General features: G+C 37.3%; 1 long non-coding RNA gene across 2 annotated transcripts in view; it reads right to left on the bottom strand.

The window, feature by feature from the left end:
* Positions 1-23,810, bottom strand: part of LOC148127564 (uncharacterized) — a 141,097-nt gene extending 117,287 nt beyond the window's left edge. For both annotated transcript variants that reach the window (XR_015743139.1, XR_015743138.1), the window contains exons 1-3: positions 23,562-23,810; positions 19,168-19,273; positions 4,803-4,951 (exon numbers count right to left, since the gene is read on the bottom strand). This is a non-coding gene — a long non-coding RNA (uncharacterized LOC148127564). The remainder of the gene's footprint in view (positions 1-4,802; positions 4,952-19,167; positions 19,274-23,561) is intronic.
* Between the last annotated feature and the right edge of the window lie 704 nt (positions 23,811-24,514).

The following is a 24,514-nucleotide window of genomic DNA, read 5'->3' on the forward strand; positions in this document are numbered from 1 at the left end:
AATTTTCAAGATGGTAGAGGGATCTCTTCAAACTTTAAGTTTTTAAAAGCCTGAATAAAAATCTTGGAAGGAAGCTAAGGGTTAAAGACAGAGGTGGTATTCAGCAGGTTATGACCAGTTCTGGAGAACAAATAGCAGAAATTTTGAGTAGTTCAGAGAACCAACAAATACCAGCTCTGACTGGAGATTTTATAGTATTCTTCTCCTGCCACGCCCACCAAGCCACGCCCACAGAACTGGTAGTAAAAAAATTTGAATCCCACCACTAGTTAAAGATGTTGATGTTTTATTAAACTATATCCCAATGCAGAATCATTCTAGCTATAACAACTCAGGTAAATTCAGCTCGAACAGTTGCAGAAAGGTGATGAAATATAAAAATGCTGAATTCCAGATTTTAATAGTTAATGAAATCTATTCCTCAAATATCTTTGTACTGAAAGAGAGGCAAGGGCTGACAATAAGATTCCTCTGTTCAATTTCAGTATCTTTATAGTTTTTCCCTAAATGTTCTAATATTTTTTTAAAAATCTGAAAATTGGCATTAGATATAGTTTAGGTCTGTTTATGTGTGTATGCTAGCTTTGTTTAGTCATTCATTTACAGTTTGGATTTTTCCTTTTTTGCTTTTGTTCGGCGGGGGGGGGTGTTAAACTATTTGAGCAGTTCTAGAATTCCATGACAACTAGATGGAATTCTATGAGAGACTAAGATTTTTTAAAAAGACACTGGAACACAACCTCTGTTTTATTACTAAAGTTTAGCCTCTTTATCAGGAGTTCCATGTGTGTGTCTTTTTAACCAAGTTCTGCAGCCTGGAAAAATTAGAAAAAGTTAGCATGTTTTATTTTTTTCTCTATATTCTTGTTGGCTGTTACTGCTATTGACAAAATCTGGGTGGTGTACAAATAAAATATTAAAACATAAAACTGTACATAAAATTTAGATAAAAGTCAACATTTTTTTAATAAAGTTTTATTTGGGTTTTCACACATACAAAATACAAGTAAAACATTTTTTTTGAAAATAGCATGGTCCCGGGTTGAACTTCTTTATACAGACACAAAGCTCAATTTCATGTTCCTTTTTGTATTCTATTCCATAGCCTATACTATTCTACATTTTCTATATAGTTTTTCCCCTCTTTTAATTTTCTCAATTTTATTTTGATTATCTCATCTCAATTCAAATCATTATATTTATACTTTTGTCTGTTCTGTTTCAATTTCATATTATCTTTTCTCATTAAACAAATTTTCTCCTGTAGTTATTAATTGGAGTATGACACCTTTATATCTTTTAATTACATCCATTCAACTCTTATGTAAACTTCAATATATACCTTAAGTTTATGACCTTCAATATAATACATAATACATAACTTCCAATCGAATTCTGCTTGGCACATTCTTATAATACACACTATATTCTTTAAAAAAAAGAAGGATTGTAAATATATGTAATTGTAAACCCTCATTCCATTTCAATTCAGTTCTATCATTAATAATCATTAAAATCTTAACATCTTTAACATTTCTTTTCAATTAAATATCATACTTCCTTAAAAATACATATAATCTCCATAATTAATTTTTCCCTTATTTCTCTTCCCATGTTTTGTAAATCATTAAATATTCATTTTGTTACAATTATTTATTGACAAGCATTCCACTAAATTATAATAGCTATTTTATCAAACATTTTAATCATACATTGTTTCATATTTTCTGGAATTATTTCTATTTCTAATATAACAATACTATCTTATGTACCTTTGCAGAATCCCTTTTTCCATTAAATTTTCACCCATTATCTCTAAATAGGCCCTGTTTCTCTATATTTTGCTTCTTGTCCTTTATAACTTCTTTTCCTTTCTTTCTTCCCTCTCTTCTTCTCCCTCCCCTTTTTACCCCCTTGTCTCTCTAGTTCTAATTCTCTCTTCTGCATTTCCCTCTTCTGTTGCTTTCTGATTTTATACTTATTTTTCGCTCTTTTTTTTTGGAGTTGTTTTTCCCAATCTTAAACTTTCCATTCTCTTTCCCCCTTTTCCTTTTTTTCCCCCATCTAAGATTACTTGTTCATTAAAGATGGCTTCTTCTTTGTCGCAATCTTCTTGTTCTGCAGGCATTTCTTTTTGTTTCTCATAGTTCCAAATCTCCATTTCTAAAAACTGAAATATGAAGCCAAAAGAACCTCACCCTTCTTGTGCATCTTCTTTGTACTTTTTAAGTTCCATTTTCAGTTCTTCTAAAAGTGGAGCCATTTTAAACAGTTTTAAACAACACCCAATTGATTTTAGTCATTCAAATACCAAAAATCCAGAAATCAGTAATCCAAATAGTCCCAAGTTATTTCTTCTTATTTCTTTTTCCACTTTCTCTTCCTGAGGTTTTTGTTGAGATATTTCAGTTAAAATGTATCTTTTGGAAGTCTTGTTGAGATTTTGCTGTAAGTTCTTTTTAATTCCAGGCAGTCTCCTCCCTTCCAGATCCTGCCCTTTTATTCTTTTTCTCTCCTTTCCTGTTTTCAAAACCTTTTGATTATCCAGAAATCTTTATTATCCCTTTGACTTTTTATTTTCAGCATTAAATGCCTATTAATGTCAACGTGGATTTTTTTCCAATTTCTTGTTTAAGTCTCTTAGCTGTCAGTATAGCAAAAGGAGAAAAAAAACCTTTTCCCTTTTCTCTCTCCTTCGCAGCTTAAAAATCTTCTTAGGGAACAATGTTATTGTTTTTTTTAATAGTTTCAATTCCAGGGTACCTTATTTGTTGCTTTTGCTGTTTGACCTGGTCAACCAAAACTTTCTCTACTTATCTTCCTTCTGCACATTCTTTTCCAGTCGAGTTCTTCTTTATGGTGGCCATTTCTGACCACCACTACAACCGCCTTCGGGAAAGGGAGTAATGGCCAGCTGGGGAGGAGAGATGCGGCTCTCCTCAACCCTGCAGGCAGTCTTCCCCTTCTTCACCACCTCTATTGGGTGGCTTAGCCCCAAAACCAGCTGGCTCGGGGCGCTCCAGCGGCGAGCACGGATCGAAGACTCACAGAGACAAGGCTTCAGTCTGTCGCCAAAGAAACTCAAACCGGAAGTCCCAATAAAAGTCAACATTAAAAGTTAATTAAAAGGCAGGGGTGCATTCAGGACACTAACAAGACAGTATAGCCAGATCTTTAGACGTTTTAGGAAAATAAAGGAAAAATCTTCAACTCAAGTTCAATTCCTTGGGATTTCCTGGACATATCCAAGCAACTTTCCTGGCCACAATAGAGATTATATCAACCCATAAGCCAATGGTCAACAATGGGAGGCTTCCTCTGCGTGATGTTCAGTGGGTCACTCTGCTCCATCACACACACACACACACACACACACTCAAAGTACAGCATTTAACCCAATGGACATTTTATTGAAAGTAAACAATGCTGGAATAGGCAATAATTGCAAAAGTCCACAGGTAACTGTAATTAGAAGTAAGGTCTTTGGACTCACACCATCATTTCCCAAGAAACACAAATAAGTCATTAAGTGTAACTATCCTAGCCCAGTATTTGCAATCCAGTCACAAAGTAAATTGCCTGTTGGTTTTTAAAACCGGTGCCTAAAACCAGATAGAATCCTTGGTTTATATAGCCTTTCAAGCAAAACCTCTGGTGCCATGCTTTCAAGAAAGGAAATCAAAGGGCAGACATTTCTTTCAATTTCCTATCACAGTACCCTTTATGTATGCTGGCTGAACAGAATGCATCATAAAACATGACATTTTATACCACCAGTTTGTAAATTTTACAGACGCTTACATCTTGCAAATCATCCCAGCTTGTTCCTTCACTGACTTTATTACAGCAAACTCAACCATGGATAAACTCTGTGCCAATTTCCTGGAAATTTATCTTTTTTTCATGTAGATTGAAAAATGCCCTTCAAATATCTGTTCTCTTCCTACTTCTTCTAATGGTAATACTTTTTTTTTAAGCTATAATTTTTGTTTGAAGTTTAATAGGATTTTTCACACATTTATCCTATCTTTGATATTAAAACCTGTTCCCTAATCAATTTTGTCTGCATCCTTCTTTATATTTATATCAATTTATGTCTGCTCATCTTGCAAACAGCAACTCTAGGCAGGTAACAGAATTAAATCAATCCATCATAATAATATATATAATGACAGCTTTAACAGCTTCATAAAAACAGATTCCCCCTCTTTTATTTAGATATGAAAGAGGGGAAAAAAGGACTAGATATAAATACTCCAAATACATATATAGATATACAGTAATAGTGTAAAGTGTCCACATGCCTAGCTGTCCTGTTACCAGAACAGGTTGGCGATACACATTTTGAATCAGCAACATTCTATTTATGAATCAAATATTATAATCATTGTGCTATTATAACATTCATAGTCAAGTTAGCTTTTCTAGACACTGCAAACAACTGGACAGTAATAAAATATTTTTTAAAATAAGGTATTTTTTGTGCCTTCATACGTGTGAATTTTAATGCTTTAATTCTTTGTAAATAAATTTATTTTCCTCTGTCTGTCTGTCTGTCTGTATGTATGTATGTATTTTTTAGAAAATCTGGATATTGGCAACTTTCCTGAAGGAGAATGTTGAGAGAACATGGAAGAAAGGGATTTTTCTAATAGTAGGATGTTATAGTGTGCTGTGTGGACTTTGCCAAGTGCCTCAACACTCTTCTCTTACAAGAGCTTAGAATCAAGCCAGCATAAGTACAAGAGAAGAATATTGTAAATAGTAAATACAGTTACGCCTTAAAACAGAAGATGCCTTACCTGAAGGTGAAGCTCACTGACATAAAGCTCATCACCCCAATGTCCACCATTGAGGACATTGATGATGTTCTCAAATTGCAGTATAAATTAACTCAAATATATTTGTTTTGAAGATAAAATGAGCGAGAAGAGTTTCATGTCCCGTCACTCTGTTTGAAAAGAAAATGGGAAAGGCAGCTTGCCATATCTTCTTTATGTATCATGAATTTTGCAAGAACCAATTCCTCAGTTTAGTTTTTCCTTAAAAGAAGCTTGATGGGGTACGTTGAAGAATAACATAAGGTGAGATAATAAACTTTTAAAAATGATTAACATCCTATAGTATGCCATGGACACTTTTTAGTTCAATTAGGCTTTTATGAGGCCATTCTTATTTAGTAACAGCTAATTGGTAGCGATAATTACTTAATTGCACATTTACAATGGAAATATGTGATTATTGAATTTCCACCACATTTGCATTTTAGTTAATTATCTCATTTACTTCAGTCTAAATGAAGCAACAAGCCCTCCTACACACAACACATTCACAAACCCAAACATACAATGATTATAAGAAACAAAAGATACAGTAAAATAATTTTTAGAACCCTACACTTCCATTAATGCTCAATTGATAAGAGCCTTTATTTTCAATATAATCCTCAGAAAAATATCTTATTTTGTAAGGCTCATCCTCACTTCTATGGGAATTGTTGTATCAAAAGGTTCACATCTAGAAATTAAGTAAAGGCAGTGATTAGACCAAAATACCAAAATATTAGACCTTATGTTATTTTCCTAGCTTTAGGAACTTCTGTTCCCAAGAACTTTCCTTCCTTTGTTCCACCTTCCATTTGCCACCACTCACCTCACTTAAGTTTATTGGCCACCCATCTTACTACGGGTAATTCTGCATGGCTTACAATATTAAAACATAAAACTATACAAAGCTTATAGACACTATAAATAAAATACTATAAGAATCTAGATGCTCAGCCCTAACTGAAAAATGGAAAAGGAGGCAATGGAATGAAAGGAGGGGAGATAAGTTCTGTTATTAATCTACCAACTACCCCTATGTAAAACTCCACCATTGGAGCCCCAAGCTAACTGGCAGAACCTGGTCTTTAAATTTCCTCACTGACCCTCTAAAATAGGGGTCTTCAAATTTAACAGCTTTAAGACTTGTGGACTTCAACTCCCAGAATTCCTCTTCCAGTCAGGTTAGCTCAGGAATTCTGGGAGTTGAAGTCCACAAGTTTTAAACTTGCCAAGTTTGCTCTAAAGAATACAAATGACCAGCTGTCTGCAAGGAGCATTAATCCTTCCATTTCCCACCATCCAATCAGAGCTGAAAAAACTTCTTGGATGAGAAGCAAAACGTCTTCAGAGAAAAACTAGAAAGTCCATTTGTCCTTGAAAAAAGCACCTTTGGGACAACCGTGACCTGAATGACTGACAATCTCCATAGACATCCATAGACGCGATAGACCTACTTGGTAAATGTACGTGCTTTTCCAGTACCCCATTTCCCTGCACATATTATCTCCCAAATATCAGTCTGGAATCCATTAGAAGAAGAAGAAAGATGTTTCAAGTTTCAGGAGAAATTTCCAGGTAGGTAAAGGTTAAATTTTTTTTGAGTGAGCACTACTTTTTCTTAACTATATTAAAAATGTATAATTTCAGAAATAAATATAATTCAACATCTTTGCTAATTAAAGCCCAACTTTTTTTCTCAGATCCATGTCCATTGAGACTTCTCTTTCAGCATTACTCAAATATTTTTACTTAATGTCAGTAATTAAATGTAATGTTCTGTATTTTATACATTTTCTTCCTGTAGTGGTAAGACATGACAGTTGATAAGAGAAAGCAGGAAAGAGGGAGAATCAGTGATGGGACGTTAGAGACAAAAATGGCATGTACCTGCATCTTTATCATTTTAATCATTGCAATTAAATATATTACATTCTAAAAGGGTCTGCCTCTCCCTACTGGAAAGAAATGCAATAACCATTAATAAAACAATGATGGGTGTTCAGAGGCAATGTCACTGTGAGTTAAATTAACAGAGACTTTGTGTACATTTCCTGCCCCTGGGTGCAGAGTTTCAAGTTCCATTAGTAGTAATAAGGCAAATGGAATAGATGCAAGGTGGTAGTTTTGCACACTTCAGGAATTATGTGACTTCAGAGTGAGCACATTTGCCTGTGGTGCTGAGATCAAGTTTGCAATCAAAGAATAATTTAAAATATCTCTCAGGGTAGTGTTTCTGTTTAGAAGTAGCAGATCTATCTCTTCCAAAGTAGGTTACCAGCAAAGCCAAATAAAACATACAAAGAAGACAGGTTCCATAGGGAAGTAAACCATAGCATAGCATTGCTGTTTACTCTGCTTAATCTGCTGCCCCAAATTAGAAATTGGATGAGCCATATTTGGTTGGTGATGGTTCGTCCAAAATAAGAATCAGGGGTGCTGCTGGTCTCTTGCATGAGGAACTGATAACCAAGAGACTTCAATAATATCTTCTTTGTGTCTCTCTGTCAGGTTCAAGAGTCAGAATATAACCCTCCCAAAGGGCCCATTTGATGGTGCTCCCTTAAAGCAGTGGCCCCCAACATTTTGGGCACCAGGGCCCAGTTCCGTGGAGACAGTTTTTTCCACGGACTTGAGGGGGGCATGATTTTGCATACTGCCTGCAGGGCAGATGTGGCTTCACTTGTTTGCACAGCCCAGTTTCTGGCATTCCACTAATTTGTGCCAATCCATAGACCAGGGATTAGGAACCCCTGCCTTAACCTTCAGGGTCTTCTGTAAATTAGCCTCTAAGCAAGATGATTTACTTCACTTGAGAAGCTTACTAAGATATCTAATGAGCTGGGTCACTACTATTTCATATGATTTCATCCAAAAGTTATTTATGAGTTGCTAAAGATTATATTTCTCCTCTACAACCATTGAAGAAGTCACACTGAACTGTATGTAGCAAGGCTAGACCTGGGCTGAGTTTAAGGAATGTACTTTGATTTAAATATCTGGCAGATCTGACAAAGGTTTGAGAGCTACTTAGAAATATGTCTTTAGGAAGGGAAGTTGATCTTTTGATTGGCTCTACTAACCTAGAATAAACACTAGCATTGATTGGCCCTTGCCTTAGAACAGGGGTGTCAAACTGGCAGTCCCTGGGCCTGATGTGGCACATCCAGGCCATGCCCATATCAGCTCCATGAAGGGGAAAAAACATCACACTATGTCACATGATGGCTACATGAGGTGTTGAGTTTGACATCCAAGACCTAAAATAAGTACTACAATTTTTTTAAAAAAAGTTGTATTTCAGGTTGTGGCACAAAATGAAGCAAAACTGTCAGAACAGATATGGGTGGTTAGATCTGCTAGTTATATCTGCTTAGTCCAGTATGTAAAAATGTGATCCAAACACTAGAGTCAGTCTACTCTTGTTGATGTCAGCCTTGTGGAATGGGATCACATCAAAAACATTATATGGGACTTAGAATATGCCCCCAAGGTAACTCGTCAGAACCTGTTTTTAAGGAGCAAAAAAGTATATGGACCTCATTGGGTGCCAAATAATAACTATTCCAAACTTGGGCCAAATCTAGTAGCTTGGGAAAATATAATGCACCTTTAATATTAAAAATTTTTTTACAGAACTATAGCAGAACTTTGAGCCTGGGGATTACATATATCATAATTGTAGTTAAGATGTGAAATACATACCAAGATGCATTTAGTAGGATACATTCGTTCCCAGATAACTGAATTTATATTTTATTTCCTTTTTTATTTTTATTTTAGAGATGATTTTATAGTGTCAGCAGCTTTTGGCAGTTAGCTGGTATAGATGACTACTGTAAAATTTATCTTCAAGATATGCTTTGAACATTTGTGAAATAGATGCAACATCAAGAGGCTGCAAATCACACATAGTTCTCTTAAAGAGTATTTGCTCCCTTTTGGCTCTTTGCATAATTTGCCACTGAATCTCATTAGAGCTCCATTTTAGGTCCTACTTATATATGAAAGGAATCTAAGCGAATAGAAAACATCATAGGTTTTGTGCTTGTTTCCTTTACTTCATAAATAAAGATACCTAATATGCAATATCGTAGGGTCAAAAAGTAATTTCCTATTGTATCTAGTAATTAGCAGCATCATTTCTAGCTTAACAGCTGTGACCAAATACTTTCAATAATTGTTGATCAATCTCTCATATAAATTTGAAAGAATTCTGGTCTGTTCCTCCTCTCTTACTACATAAGACTATCCTTGTTAGGGTCCTTCAATAATAGCTACTTTCCCTTTCAGCAGCAGATCATTAAGAATCAATCCCAGAAAAAATAGAGAAGACAGAGGCAGAAGGGATGGATGCAAAATGAGAAAAAACAAACAAACACTTATTCTGGGGAGCAAGAAATTATGCCTCTACTAGATGTGTCATGCCCCTGGTGGAGACTGATTCTGAGGGAGAGGAGGAACAGCTGACAGGGAGTGGAAGTGTGGCTTCAGAGGTTGTGAAGGAGGCTGGGGAAGGGCAGAGGCCAGCTAGGCAGTCAGAGGAGGACCCAGGCCCATCCCCTCTCCATCCTAGGGCATGCAGGGAGGAGAGGATAAGGGAGAGACTTGGTCTACTGGGGAGGAGAGGGCCTTGATCCTTTTCGCGGGCTGCAGCTGTGACAACTGGATAAGAGGATGAACATGCATATGGGTGAGTGCTGGAAACAAACCATGGAAATATCTCTAGTTTATTGTTCCTCTCTGAGTTTGGTGTCCTTCCCAGTGTGTTGTGTTCTAATATCTGTGGATGTCTTCCAGCCCTTATCTTGACTGGTTTGTGTTGCTTTTTACTCTTTATAATTTAAACGGCATTTCCTCCTTCTTGTAACTGCTTGTGTGGGAGTTTTTTATCTCCAGTCAAGGATATTTGGAGCTTGGAAGCAAAGTGAAGGAATAAAAGGGGCTTCACCTGTTTTTTGTGACTGTGTTTATTTTGTATCCCACCCTGGGTCATCACAAGATGTTTAAATTATTTATTACTTATATTTGTCTGATGTGTACAAAAGGATGGAATTCAGAAATTTTAAGTAAATAATTCAGTATTGCCACCTGGAGGAAATTCTATGAATGGGAAGGGTGATCAGTTTGCTACAGAAACTAAGGTGCTAGCCTAGGACCAGGAGACTGTGAGTTCAAGGTCTCCTTTAGGCATGAAAGGTGGTTGGTTGACTTTGGGTCAGTCATTCTCTCAATCCAACCCAGCTCATAGGGTTTTTGTTTGGAGAAAAGAGGAGAAAGGAAGTATTAGGTATGTTTGTCATCTCGAGTTATACTGTATATACATAAAAGGCCATAACAGTAATAATTTTGGAGGGGCTTCTTAAGAGTTACTCTTGTGGCCTGTCAGCCACTGGCCATCCAGCAGCTGAATCAGATGAGGAGGCAGCGTAGGAGTCAGGGCCAGCATCAAGGCAACCTGAGAACTCCAAGGGGGAAGACGGAATGGAGCTGTCAGAGACAGAAACAGAGGTGGAGCCTGGGCTATCCATCAGCCCTCAGATGGAGAGTCAACAGTCCCCAGGTCTGGGGATGGCTGATGAGGAAAAGGAGGGACAGCTGGGTCCAGTGCCTGACTTGCAGATGCGCAGAAGGCAGAAGAGAGGAGATCAGTGGAAATCTAACCACCGCTGCTAGCGAAGCCTCATCCTAGCTCTGGGGATAAAAGGCAGGGGGTGGGGATGAGGAGGTGTGGCAGATAACTATTAATCTCCCTACCTGACAGACTTGTTAGGAGAGAGAGAAGGGGGAGGAAGGGAGGGGGAGAGGGAGAGGGAGAGAGAGGGAGAATTTTTGCCGGAGCTGCTGGCACTCCTAATAAAGGGAACATTTATTTAACTACTGGGGTTTTTTTTCATGTTTGGAAGCCAGGTCAGAACAGTTATGTTCTATCCTCAAATGGACTTACTGCATCTGTACCAGCTCCCAAGAGTCCATCATCCTATTCTGACATTTTTTCCAAGGCCACTCCAAGGCCATTACATATACAAGTTAAAGAATACCTCAATCCATAGAAGGCCCATTTTCCATGCCTCTAAATACCTGGGTAATACTATCGTTCTATTTGATGCTACTTCCTTCCTCCCTCTTTTGCAGGACCTCATGTGACTTAGTTGAGGGTTGCCTTTCATTTTATCTCATAACAATAACTCTATGAGGTAGGCTAAGCTGAGAGAAAGTGATTGGTCCATCAGTCAGTTTCCAAAGTTGTATTGGACTTGGATCTGGGTTTCCCAAACCCTAATCTAATAGCTTAATCCCTTCATTACTTCACACTGGCTCTAAACCTCAACAAGATAATGACTTTATTAGAACTACCCAAAATATGCCTTGAATTCTCTATGGATATTAAAACAGCAATTGAACTTAGTAGAAGTAATTCAAGTGCATTGCTTGTCATGAAGCATTTGTAAAAAAAGCATCATTTTCAGCCTATTTTAGAAGATAAATTACAAAAATACCCTATTTCATAAATGGAATAGCATGAAATAAAACAATGAAATTTTATTTTCTCAATGTTACTCTTAGAGTTTGGTGAACATAATTAAAATAAAACCATATTGTGTGGAAACATCCTTTTAAGATTCTCCACTCAAAATACCAGACTTGAACTGAATTTTTTGAGATGGACATTTTTTTTTCAATTGTTTCATCCTATCATACAATAGACTTTTAGTGGCTGTGCACTAATAAGCTAGCTATTAGCAACAAAGTCAATTTTAATTATTTCACATAATTCCATTTCATTATTTTTAGAAAATGCTTCTGTTGTGTGCTGAACAGATGCTTTAATCCTTTCCTTTTAAAAAAAATCCTACTGTTCCTCCCAACCTGCCTCTTTTCTCTCAAAGAAAAAGGACAACAAGGTCATATTGTGCCTTGTAGTTAACCCTCACCAGGTGTTGCATGTGGGTTTAATGAATAATTTCATCATCAGCAATCCACCAGAGAAAGAAAATTAAAATCTGAAGCCCTTCACTTTCTTTAGGATAAACTTATGTCCAAATGAGCAAAAAAAAAAAAAACCAATGGTATGTGTGACCTAGGGGAGTGGTGGTATTCTACTGGTTCGGCCTGGTTCTGATGAGCTGGTAGCACCGATAGCAGAGACTGAACTGGTTCTCTCCAAAACCTTGCTGTTGGACACTCCCAGCTACCTGGGCTCCCATGCTAATCTTTATGTCTTGCTTTTGAAGTGCAACTGCTTTGCATGGCAAGCAGATTGCTGTGCGGCAGCTGCTGAAGCAACAGAAAGAGTGCAGACTTGCAGGAGGTGAGTCAGAAAGCCTCTGTGCCTGCGCAAAGTGTGCAGCATGTGCACACGTGCAAAGTGCGCCCACCAAGCCACACCTACTGAAACGGTAGTAAAAATATTTGAAACATACCACTGACCTAGAGGAACAAGGGAAAAGACACTGCCTAGGAAACAATCAGGCAAGAGAGGCAGGAGCCCACCATTGCTTAATGATCAGAGAAAGAGATGTAAGAAGGAGATCCTTATTGGCCAGATGATCAAAAGTGGAAATGGGAAGTACCTTTATACTTGCAAGATTCTCTTATAGCAGGGCTGTCAAACTCCCAGCCCACAGGCTGAATGCATCACGTGCTGGCCATGCCCACACCCTGTTTAGTGAAAGGGGAAAACATCCTGAGACATTATGTGATGCTGCCGTGACGACGTGAGTTTGACTTTGATTGCAAAGTCTTATAACTTTGCGATAAAGTAGAATTAGCTCATCTAGTTGTGTTTCCTATCTGGTCTATTTGGGAGAGCTGACAGATCTTAATCTGCTTTGTAACTTTGTAATTTTCTGCTTTTGTTGTTGTTTTTTTAAAAAATTGTTAGTCACTTGAGTCCTTGTCAGAATGGTGAGACATAAATCAAATCAAATCAATAAATGTTGCAGAACCTTCCTAATGGTAGTCTGCAAGACCCAGTATTTGGTCAAAATTATAAAGGCAGCATCAGATCACTCCATGCTTGGGTGGAGTTTATTAAAACAGCTGAAGAAGTTAAAAACACCCACAAACATTGGCTTACACAAATTGACACGTGTTGTCTAGTAAAAAAAATCAAATTATAGTTTTCCTACGTTCCGTTTCCCCATCGGAAAAAGGTAGAGTAGTGATTAAAATATTAGACTGATTAGAGGGTTTTTACTTAAATCCTCAGTCACCCATGAACTTTATTTAGTATTTATCAGAGGTATAGACAGGGAGGACTGAGAGAGAGCAAATGATAATAGCAGCTCGTACAATGCAATTGCTACCTCTTTCATAAGGGCAACATAACATTGCATGGATAGAAAAGGTGCAGCTTCACAAGGGTTTTGGCAAAACACTGGATCCTGCAGACACCTCTCCTTAATATGATTTAATTTATATGTCACCTTTCTATTCTGACAAGGATTAAGCAACTTAAAATGTTTTAAAAAATAAAAACTGGGTAATTTAAACTCAGATAAAAATTAACATTAAAGGAAGCACAAAGACAACTTTAAAAGTTAGAAGTTTTGTAAAAGAGAAAAGTCTTTACAGTATTTCTAAATTCTGAGAAAGTGAGTGCCAGAAACACATCCATAGCCTTGGAACAGTCCAGGAGAAGGCCCTCTCCTAACTGGCCAATCATTCAGTGACGAAGCTGCTGCCACCATGACAATCATGCACAGACAGAAGATCCTCTGTTTCTCAGCCTCTCATTTTTGCCTCATCGATTCTCCAGGCTGCCTCCATTTCCTTTCATAATCTTCCTTGTGATTTATATTTCATTTATGCATAGATTTGGCTCAAGATGCAAGCTTATTCTCAAAAAAGATAAGTGCCATAATTTGGGAGGCATGCTGGAATCTACTGCCCCATTCTCACTAGTAGCTAAACAACAAGCTACAAGAAAGATAGTACTGAATGTTGTCTCCACAACTGGGATTCTGGTTCCTGCATGATTCCTCTGCTTTGATCCTTTTCTTGGATTCCAGCCTTCTGTCATGTCGCTGCCATGGGAATAGCTTCAGATACCAGTCCTGATCTTTTTCTTTAAGATACAATCACCCACATCATCTTCCAAGAACCTGCCCATCAAATGTTTTGAAACTGAACTTCAGATAGTAAGAACTTCTCTTCAAGATTTATAGGTTTCACATCCTGCCAAGACTGAGCAGTTGTGCAGTAGATACATGGCATTTAGCAGAACAATCTGAAACAACTGATTCAGACCGATTTTCTTGTTTACCAGTTGGCCAGTGCTATAATTTATGTTTTTTGTTGTCATCTCATCCGTCCACAGTCTGCAAGCAAAGGCAATGAGCAAAGGCAGCAAGAATCTCCTATTTTGTAACATCAGCACCACCAAATGGCTTTCTTATGCTGAAACTCTCTTCCTGTATCAGGCTCTTAGGAAAGTATACCCCATAGATTTGCCTTTTGTTTGTCCCTAATTAAGGGCTTATGGGTGATCAAGGTCTCATAGATGATGCACAAATTATTGAACATTAATCCCAATCTAAATCATCACACACATTCAATGTATAATTGAAAATAAATGAATGGTGAGTGATAAATGAGATTAAATTTATGTGAAAGACAAATGAAAACAATGGTATACACCTCACAAAACCAGCCACAGTCATCTACACTGACTGACACTGACATCCCCTAAACTTCACTGCCTATGTTACCTACCCTGGTAACGAAACAGTCAGAAACCAATCCACAAGCTCAGAGAATGAACCTTTACCTTCATCCTACTTCCAAGCTACAGATATTTGTCACTATTGTAAATTATCTCATATATACGAAGCTTATAAATCCAGTACAGTGTAAACAACCAGGACAAATAAACACACCGGCAAAGTTACCTAAGAAAATACCAAACATGTTCTCCTTATAATCTTTGCAATATTGCTTTCTGGTTGTTTTGTTCTTTGTTGTTCTTTATCAACAATTTAGACTGCAAGCAGAAACCTGTCCTCTTCACATTGTAAAGCACTATGTGCACTTTTAAGTAAATAAAATGGGTGAAGGTCATGTGTACTGTATTGGTATATTTCATGTAAACCAGGATGCAGTAGTGCTTAAGCTGTTTAACTAAGGGGGAGCTGTTTCAAGTCCTCAGTAATAGTGCCTTGCTGATTTTGCACCACCCAGTGTCTCTGAGGTAAATATACCACTCAAGGCTGTTGTTATGAAGATAAAGTTGGAGGAGGGAATATTACAGATTCCCCCTTAAGTTCATAGAAGGCAAATCAAAATCCATCAGTTAATGTGGTGTCATTGAGTCCAGGTCAACTCCTGGTGACTATGTGGACGAATGACTGCCATTTTCATCTGTCTTCAGGAATAATTCATGGCTCTTCCAACAACATTACCCAGGAGCTTGCTCTTCCTGAGACCATTATTGTGAACTATCCTTAAATATCACAATTCGATTCTTACAGAACACCTGATTATGACATCGAACATGTAAACAAGCTAAATACACTACTAACATGGGCAGCATCCTGCCCATACCCTTTTATCTTTCTTGGTGATTTCAATCTGCCTCATATTGACTGGACCCTAAATGAATGTACAACTGAAACCATACATGCAACCTTTTACAATGCTGTTACAAATCTGGGACTGGAACAACTAGTAACCAACAACACTAGACTAAACAACTGCCTCGATCTCATCTTCTGCAATAGTTTGAATTTAATTTACGGAATACAAACTAAAGAACCCTTTTCCAGCAGTGACCACAATATGATTGACTTTTGTCTCAACATACGTCCACACAAAAACCACCACAATGATGTGATCCCCAATTATAATTTCAAAAAAGGCAACAATGATCTTATAGACAACGATCTCTCATCCCTTGATTGGCAATCTCTATTCACTGGATGCAATACTGTTGAAGACCATTTCAACATATATTTACTTGAAGTCAAAAGAGTCATCAAACTATATGTACCAACAACAACTCCCAAAACAAAACAAAAAAACAGATTGCCCATAACAATAAGGAAACTTCAATCCAAAAAGAGATCAGTCTGGTAGAAAAACAAATCTGGTCACGTTGCCAATTTCAAAAGCCGATACAAAAATTTATGCCACCAAATAAAGACCGAATGCACCAATTATCACATTAAACAAGAGGAAAACCTTCTAAGCACCAATTCCACCAGTGCTTTTTACAATTTTGTAAACAACAAACTAAAAGATTCAAGGTCCATCCCACCCCTGATAGGACCTAATGGTAAAGGCTGCAACGACGACACCATTAAAGCCAACATCTTTAACACATTTTTGGCTCAGTATTTGTAAACAGCAATGGATCATGCCCAGTATTTCCTAGCCGAACCACAGATAACTACAATGATCTAATACATATCGATTTTACAGAAGACAATGTTGAAAAAGCACTACGCAATCTAAAACCATCTCTATCTATTGGACCGGATGGAATATGTGCCTATTTCTTAAAAAAGCTATCCACTGCCATAGCCAAACCTCTAAGCATAATCTTTGAAAAATCTTTCAGGACCAGTTCCTTGCCTAACCTATGGTCACAAGCCACAGTCATCCCCATCTTCAAAAAGGGAGACCCTTGCCTAGTTGAAAATTACAGACCAATCTCCTTATGCTGCGTCACCTGTAAAGTCATGGAATCAATTATTAACCAATCCATCATCCTCCACTTAGAGACAAACAACCTACTCTCCAATAAACAATTTGGTTTCAGAAAAAAACTATCCTGTAATCTGCAACTCTTACACTGCAAAAACATATGGACTACACAACTTGATCAGGGCAAAACAATAGATGCAATCTACATAGACTTCTGTAAAGCCTTTGATTCAGTGGTACATGACAAACTACTCCTAAAAATAAAATCCTATGGTATCTCTGGACAACTGCATAACTGGATAGAAGCATTCCTGTCAAACAGACAACAAATGGTCAAAATTGGTAGCATCCTATCAAATTCTGTACCTGTCAATAGTGGTGTCCCCCAAGGCAGTGTTCTAGGACCAACTCTCTTCATACTCTACATAAATGACCTCTGTGATCATATTAAGAGCAACTGCGTTCTTTTCGCTGATGATGTAAAGCTGTTCAATACCACAGACAATACTGCTACCCTTCAAAAAGATCTTGACTGTGTATCAGAATGGTCAAACAAATGGCAACTTCAAATCTCAACAAATAAATGCTCTGTCTTACATATTGGCAAAAAAATCCGAAAATAAAATACAAGCTGAATAGTCAAGATCTTGTTGATGATCCAAGCTCTGTAAAGGACCTTGGAATACTCACCTCTAATGATCTAAGTGCTAGAGCCCACTGCAACTCATAGCCAAAAAGGCATTAAGAGTTGTTAACCTAATCTTACGTAGCTTTTTCTCTGGTAATATCACACTACTAACTAGAGCATACAAAACATTTGCTAGACCAATACTCGAATACAGCTCATCAGTCTGGAACCCACATTACATATCTGATATTAGCACAATTGAGAAAGTCCAGAAATATTTCACAAGAAGAATTCTCCACTCCTCTACTCGTTGTAGAATACCTTATGCCACCAGACTTGAAATTCTAGAACTAGAAAACCTTGAATTACACCGTCTTCGGTCTGATTTAAGCATGGTATATAAAATCATACATTGCAATGTCCTACCTGTCAATGAATACTTCAGCTTCAACCATAACAACACAAGAGCACACAACAGATATAAACTCAAGGTTAACCGTACCAAGCTTGATTGCAGGAAATACGACTTCAGCAACAGAGTGGTCAATGTCTGGAATACTCTACCCGACTCTATAGTTTCTTCGCCAAACCCCAAAAACTTTAACCTTAGACTGTCTACTATTGACCTCACCCCTTTCCTAAGAGGTCTGTAGGGGGCGTGCATAAGCGCACCAACGTGCCTACCATCCCTGTCCTATTGTTTCTTTTATTTTTCTTTTATTTTTCTTATATGTACCCATTTCATGTATTTATAACTATGTATACACTTATACTTATTGTCTTGTAAACAATTGACAAATAAATAAAATAAAATAAAAATAAATAAACATTCCCACAATCTCTTTGCTCCCATCCATCTACCTAATGTGCTGCCTTCCCTTCTTCGGTTTTGCCAGGCATATTTTTTTTCTAGCCCATCAACCACTCCCATTACAAGCCCAAATATGGAATCTTTTTCTGATTGTGGCCTCAAGGTAGTTAACTGCTTTCATTTGGTCTGGAACTGACTGCTTTCCCCACCCCCAATCCATGATACTATTAATAAGTGTCTCCAAAATGATAATTCAAAAACTTCCATCTTTCTCTTACTTTTCCTCAGTATCCAGCTTTCACAGCCAAATGCTATAACTAGATAAATCTAACAATGAATAGATAATGATATGAATGAGAAACAATGTGCAAAGGATATAACATAATGAAAGAGATGAAAAACCATTTTATTGGGTTCACCTGTGGATAACAACTTAGCAAATTCATTTTTCCTATATTTATATGCAAAACGCAATCCAGATATCTCTTGATATTCCCATTCTTAGAATTTTGTGATGAAAATGGAATTGAAATACAGACTATGAAAAGCTATGCATAAAATGGCACATATTTGTAAAATAAGTATTAAAGGCATTATATAAAAGGAAAGTGCTTGCAAAAATGCATGTATCAGAACATTTTTAATATGTATTTATTCATTAATGAACCTTCTGGACCTTTTTAATTGCAGTCAACTCTGAGAGATGTAAAGCAATATGCATAGTAATAATACAAAACAATATAGCAATATTTAGAACATGATCAATCAATGTAATAAATACAACAGATGGTGTTTCATTCTCAACAGGCCCTCTTCATCTGTGCATATTAAGTAGGCAGATTGTATCTTCAACAGGCAAACTCAAAGCTACTCAAACCCACACTAAGTCATGTTTTATAGTTCTATGCAGCCTCTTCATCTGCACTTGTAAACTACTGAAAGCTACTGTTGCCTCGGTAATATCAGTAGACTATGACTATTATCAAAGGGCAGGTACGTTCTCCACCAACCAATTTTTCTGAGGCATCATCAAGAACAGTCCTATGTAAAGTAAATTACAGTAATACTTAAGAGGTGAGAGAGGTGGGGAGGGGGAGAGAAGGAGCGGGGGAATTGTACTCAGAACTTCTTTCTGATGATGCCTTCAGCAGGGGCAATATGTCCAAGAAAATCTCCCAGGTTGAATACTTCTCCTTTTAGAGCTAGTACAATGTTGTCAAGGGTCAAAGGTGATGTAGCCCTGGAGTTAGCAGACTTACCATCCACTCTGTCTTGCTTGACATGAGTTATTTCTTCATATCCCAGTCCAAACAGCCACAGTCTCCAGAATCTGCATTAGCACTTTCACTGCCTGATTAACATTGCCTGGGGTAGAGATACATAGATGGTTATCATTGGAATATTAATTCTATCTTAGAATTCATCCAATAGCTACATTCAAACAAATGGAGTAGTCATACACTGGAAAAGGCTCAATCTTCATCAAACTGATTACCCCAATTCTAACTCTTAGAAGTGACCCAGAAGGATAGCAGAGTTTACAGAATCAAAAGCCACTGAATGAGCCAGCAGATAAATATATATATACTCATGGATCCAATTCCTGCCACAGTCATCCAAAACAGCAACCAAGGCATTTCTTTCTACCACCTGAGCCTGAAACCAGACTATCAGAGTCTAGATAATCTTATTATCCCAGAGATTTCTATAACTGACTTTCCACAACCTTACCTGAAAAGAAACCCATGCTAAGTAGGTTTTATAGTTAGAGATAGGAAAATGAAGACAATATTTATCTCAGATTGTGGAATTAAAGGCATTCCAGTTTAGAAGGGACTTGAGTCGGTGCTTTTTTTTTTTTTTTTTTTGAAGCTGTCTTGTCATCTTCTCTTAATGTAATGAACTATCTCTCAGCTTCAGGGATTGCAAAACTAACATTTCAAAATGCTCTATTTCTTTGACATCCAAAGTCTCCAAAACTCTAAAATGATGGATGGATGGACAGATGGACGGATGGACGGATGTCTTTGTTTAACTTTTGTAATTTTAATTTTTTTATATATATTTATGTTTTATTGTATTGTAAGCTGCCCAGAGTTGCTTGGGATAATGAAATAGGCAACATATACATTTAATTAATAATTCAATAACATATAGCAGAGTCAACACAAGTGCTAATTTTGGTTTAATTTACACTTAATGTAATTAGAATTATAGTGCCCTCATTAAATATTAAAATATATATAATTACACTCCATGCATGGAGTGATTTTGCCCTTTTGTCACAGTAAAAATTACAATTCAGTGGCAATTTTTGGAGAACTTTAAAGAAAGCACTGTGGCTTTCAGGCCACAGCCAGCATTCTAAGTAAGTAATTGTGAAATTGATGTTCACTTTTGCTGATGTCGGCAGCTCTCATCTTTTCAGAGCTTTGCTGAGCCATTCATCTTTGCTAGCCTAGTTCTGTAGTCACTGTATTTTAGCTTTCTGCATATTCATTCATCTGTCATGGAAGATGCAGATGGTTAAAATGATTGTGGTGGGAAATAAATGCAATAAATAAATAAGTAAATCAATATTCCATATAAATTCTTAGAGCCATCTTCACATTTCAGTGGTCCCCAATCCGTCCTCATGATTCCTGTCTTCTTCCATCTACAAAAGTATGCCCTTTGGCTGCTGAAGAGGACAGCCCATGGCCAGGGGGGTCATTTGGTCCTTGCTGTAATGTTGTTATCCCACTCCCAGTCTAATTTCAAAAGCCATCTGCACATAGATCTGTCTGGATTGCAAGCAAAAACTAGCAAGGAAAAAAAATCTCCTAGCCTACCGAATGAGGTCGAGATACAGGCACATTTAAATCAGATGTCAGAAGGAGAAAGTTAGATTAGTAGAGAACTGACAAGAAGGGAAGAATATTGGAAAAAAGGATCTAAGCTCACCTACTGCTTTCTTCAACATTATTTAGCATAAATATCTGTTTTATTCTACATTATTTCTTTGATTTAGATTTAGTGCCTTATCGTGTACTTATTCTTTTTTGTTTTCTTGTCACATCTTCCCCTTTTGTTTATAAGGATAGAACACGAAATAAAACCAAGATACCTCCATTGATTCATAAAATTATCTTTCTTTTTTGCTGTTGTTGGGAGGTTTTTTGTATCCTGCCTTCATTTTTAATTTTTTTATAAATCAGGGGCCTCCAACCTTGGCAACTTTAAGACTTGTGGACTTTGAAGTCCACAAGTCTTAAAGTTACCAAGGTTGGAGATTTCTGTTATAAATAACTCAGGGTAGTAAACATACCTGATAGTCCTTCTCCTTCCTATTTCACCACAACAGTCCTGTAAGGTAGGTTGGGCTGAAAGGGAATTATTGGCCCAAGGTTTTCTTGCCTAATGCTGGACTAAAACTCCTAAAACTCAGTTTTTCATGACTAATGCAGAACTAGAAGTCACAGTCTCCTGATTTGTAGCTGGTGTCGTTAAAAAAAAAATTAGAAGAAAAACGTTTAAAAGGAAAAGAAAATAAGTAAATATGGAAAAGGAAAGTGGTGAGAAAAGAAGAAATGAAAGAAAAAAGTAATAGAAAAAAAGGAAAGGAAAGGAATGAATTTGGGTCTTTTTTACAGCAGTTACAAATGCGTTTGAATCTTATCCTCTCTCTCTCTAAGATACCTTTATATCTCTCTTCTTTCCATAATCTACCTTTCTAATCACCAGACTCATAAGTGCTTGTCCCTTTTCAGCAAAAAAATTCATAAAAGATTTCCAGTCACTAAAAAATGTAGTTACTGATTAAACAGGTCTGTTTTACTATCTCTGCTAATTCTGTCATCTTTATCAGAACCAGTCCTCCATTGTAGGTATTTCAATCTTTCCTTCTTTGTGCATATAATAATCTCACTGTTATAACCATATACAAAAACAATCGTCCATAAGGCCTTTCTAGTTATTTGTCCATTAACACCCACCCACACACACACACACAAAGAAACCCTTGGTTTCAGTTGAATATTTGGTGTTTCCAATTCTTTGTATTACTGAATGTATTTGAACCCAACATTTTCTGGGCTTTTTTGGAAGTTCACCAGGCATGATAAAAGTTACTCTTCATATTTTACACATTTGCAACATAAATTTGATGCAGGGAAAAACCTATCAGGAAGAAAGACATTGTGCACTAGAGGTAGAAGGACCGTCCTTCTGTCAAGTCTTGAATTTTCTTCAGTGCTTCTATGAAAATCATTTACTGAAGTACCTTCTATGATCTTGCCCAATCCCCTTTAAAGCCACACAGATTGAAAACCATCACCAAGCCATGTAGTAGCAATTTTCATGGTCCAAATGCTAGCTCATTCTAGCTTGCAAGAGAAATTTCAAAATGCTCTTCTCCAGGCTCTGATTGTGGTCAAAAATATATATCTCAATGCATTATTGTTATTAAACTGAGAGCCCTTCAGCCTAGCCTGTTGTGTAGAAAGAACGACTGCCATTTTCAATGCAATTTTCTGATGTCTACAATAAGAACACCAATCTGGTGCCTCAGTCTAGGTTCCTAGACCAGATCTTATGGATTGCCAACTCAGACATAATGGCAAGTTGTTCAGCAACAAGCAGCTAATTAAGCTACCACTGACCTTATAATTATTACTGCTTAGAAGAACCATGTGAGATTCCTGGCTTGCCAATGGTCTTGGAAAGAAAGAAAAAACACTTAACAAATAAAATTATTTTGCCATTTGTCTTTCTCAAGCCTTAGGAAATGGCTCCCATTTTTATTTATTTAGCTGCATTTTCTCATCTTGTTTGCTTTCCTCTAGCTGGTTTCCTTGGCTTACTTAGAAAGGGGCACCACCAGTGGTCGGATTCAATGTTTTTTACTATCTGTGGGCCTGGCTTGGTAAAAAGAAATAAAATGGTTAATAATAAAATCAAAGAAAAGACACAGGGGGTTTGAAAGAAACAATGTTAGTAAATTCTGTTTTGTAAATACTAAAACACTGTTTTGTAAAAACAAAGACCTAATCAATGGGGGGGAAAGGCAGTGAAGATATTTCTAGCCTGATTCAAGTTTGCTGCCAGGTACTACAGAATCATATTAGATGCAGTCTCTCAAAAACAGTGTATGCCAGACTCTGCCATCTTCGGCATTCTGCATTCTTTTATTCTTATTCTGTTAGATGCTATGTATCTTTTAAAGATGAATACATACAAAATAACAGAGTTGGAAGAGACCTTGGTGGTCTTCTAGTCAAATCCCCTCTTCAAGCAGAAGACCCTATGCCATTTCAGACAAATAAGTGTCCAATATCTATCTTTTTGGAAATGGCGGTGCACAACTAGGAAGGTGAGGCTCTCGCTCCTGGAGCACTATCTCACTATAAAGCCACCACCTGCACCAGAAATCACTTTTAAAGCTGCCGCCTGCACCAGTAACTGTGAGTAAACCAGAGCCCAAAAAACAAGCCCAAAAACGCTAGATTCTGAAGCTGTGGAGCCCTAATAATGCTGGCAGAATTCCTGCTAACTGATCTAGAGCCCTCCTCTCCTTCCCCAGAGAAGTGAAGCTCTTTCCATCGAGCCCTATGAACCACACTGGTGGAGCTCTTGAACTGGATCACTTGGAGCCAGAGGAGTGCAAACAACGTACCTTCATTTAAATCCCTCACACAGCTGATAGAAGTATCTTCCACGCCAGACAACGTGTTTCCATTAATATCCCCCACACAGTTTCCCCGGAGCCACATTGGACAGCTGGCAGGGAGAAACAAGGAGGGAGGAGAAAGCCCTGAGGCTCTTAGGAGCTGAAAGTCACCCTGGATGGGTGGTAAAGGCAGAGGAATGCTTCGGTGGTCGTGAGGAGAGGAGAGTCTCCTCGACTGACCCGAAGAAAACCCCTCCATCCAAATTAAAAAAAAGAACTGCCAGCATGGCTAAATCGAAGCCAGGAAGGCAGCTGAGACAGGAGTGAAAAAGAAAGGAAAGATCTTGTAACAGCATGCTTAGTCTTGGTAAGAATCACTCCAATTTCTGCAGTGGAATTTTCCTTGGAAAGTGGGACTCAAAGGAGGAAAATAGCTATGATTAACGATCTGGAGTGACTGTCAGATTTAGTTTTAAAAAAAAAGATATTGCAACTAGAAGTACCTTTAAAAGTAAAGGACAGCTTGGATTGGTTAACCCAAATTTCTGGACTGTATTTTTACTACTACTCAACTTGAAGAACTTTAGGAAACTATTGGAAAACAATCTTATTCAGAGACATATTGATTGTAATTAAAGTGTTTTAATTCAGCGAGTTTTGCTGTCTTTCAAAAATCCAGCGTGCTTTGTTACAGCCTATTGTTTACAGAGTAATAGCAACAGCAATCAGAGCAATAAATTCCTCCCACCCAGTAAATCACAGCTGCTAGTAAAACAATTAACCCTTTCCTTGCAGACTCTCAATACTACCTCATTACTTTAATCAAACACTGATTAATTCATTACCTCAAAACTTACAACTTTTCTACCTCATCACCTATATCAATGATTAGATCACCAATTTCTATAAAATATTTCATTAATGGTTTAATTGATTTATTGTTTTAATTGATTAGTGTG

Source organism: Pseudonaja textilis, chromosome 1, assembly GCF_049901715.1.
Source record: "Pseudonaja textilis isolate UNSWEBS1 chromosome 1, rPseTex1.2, whole genome shotgun sequence".
Taxonomy (NCBI): domain Eukaryota; kingdom Metazoa; phylum Chordata; class Lepidosauria; order Squamata; family Elapidae; genus Pseudonaja; species Pseudonaja textilis.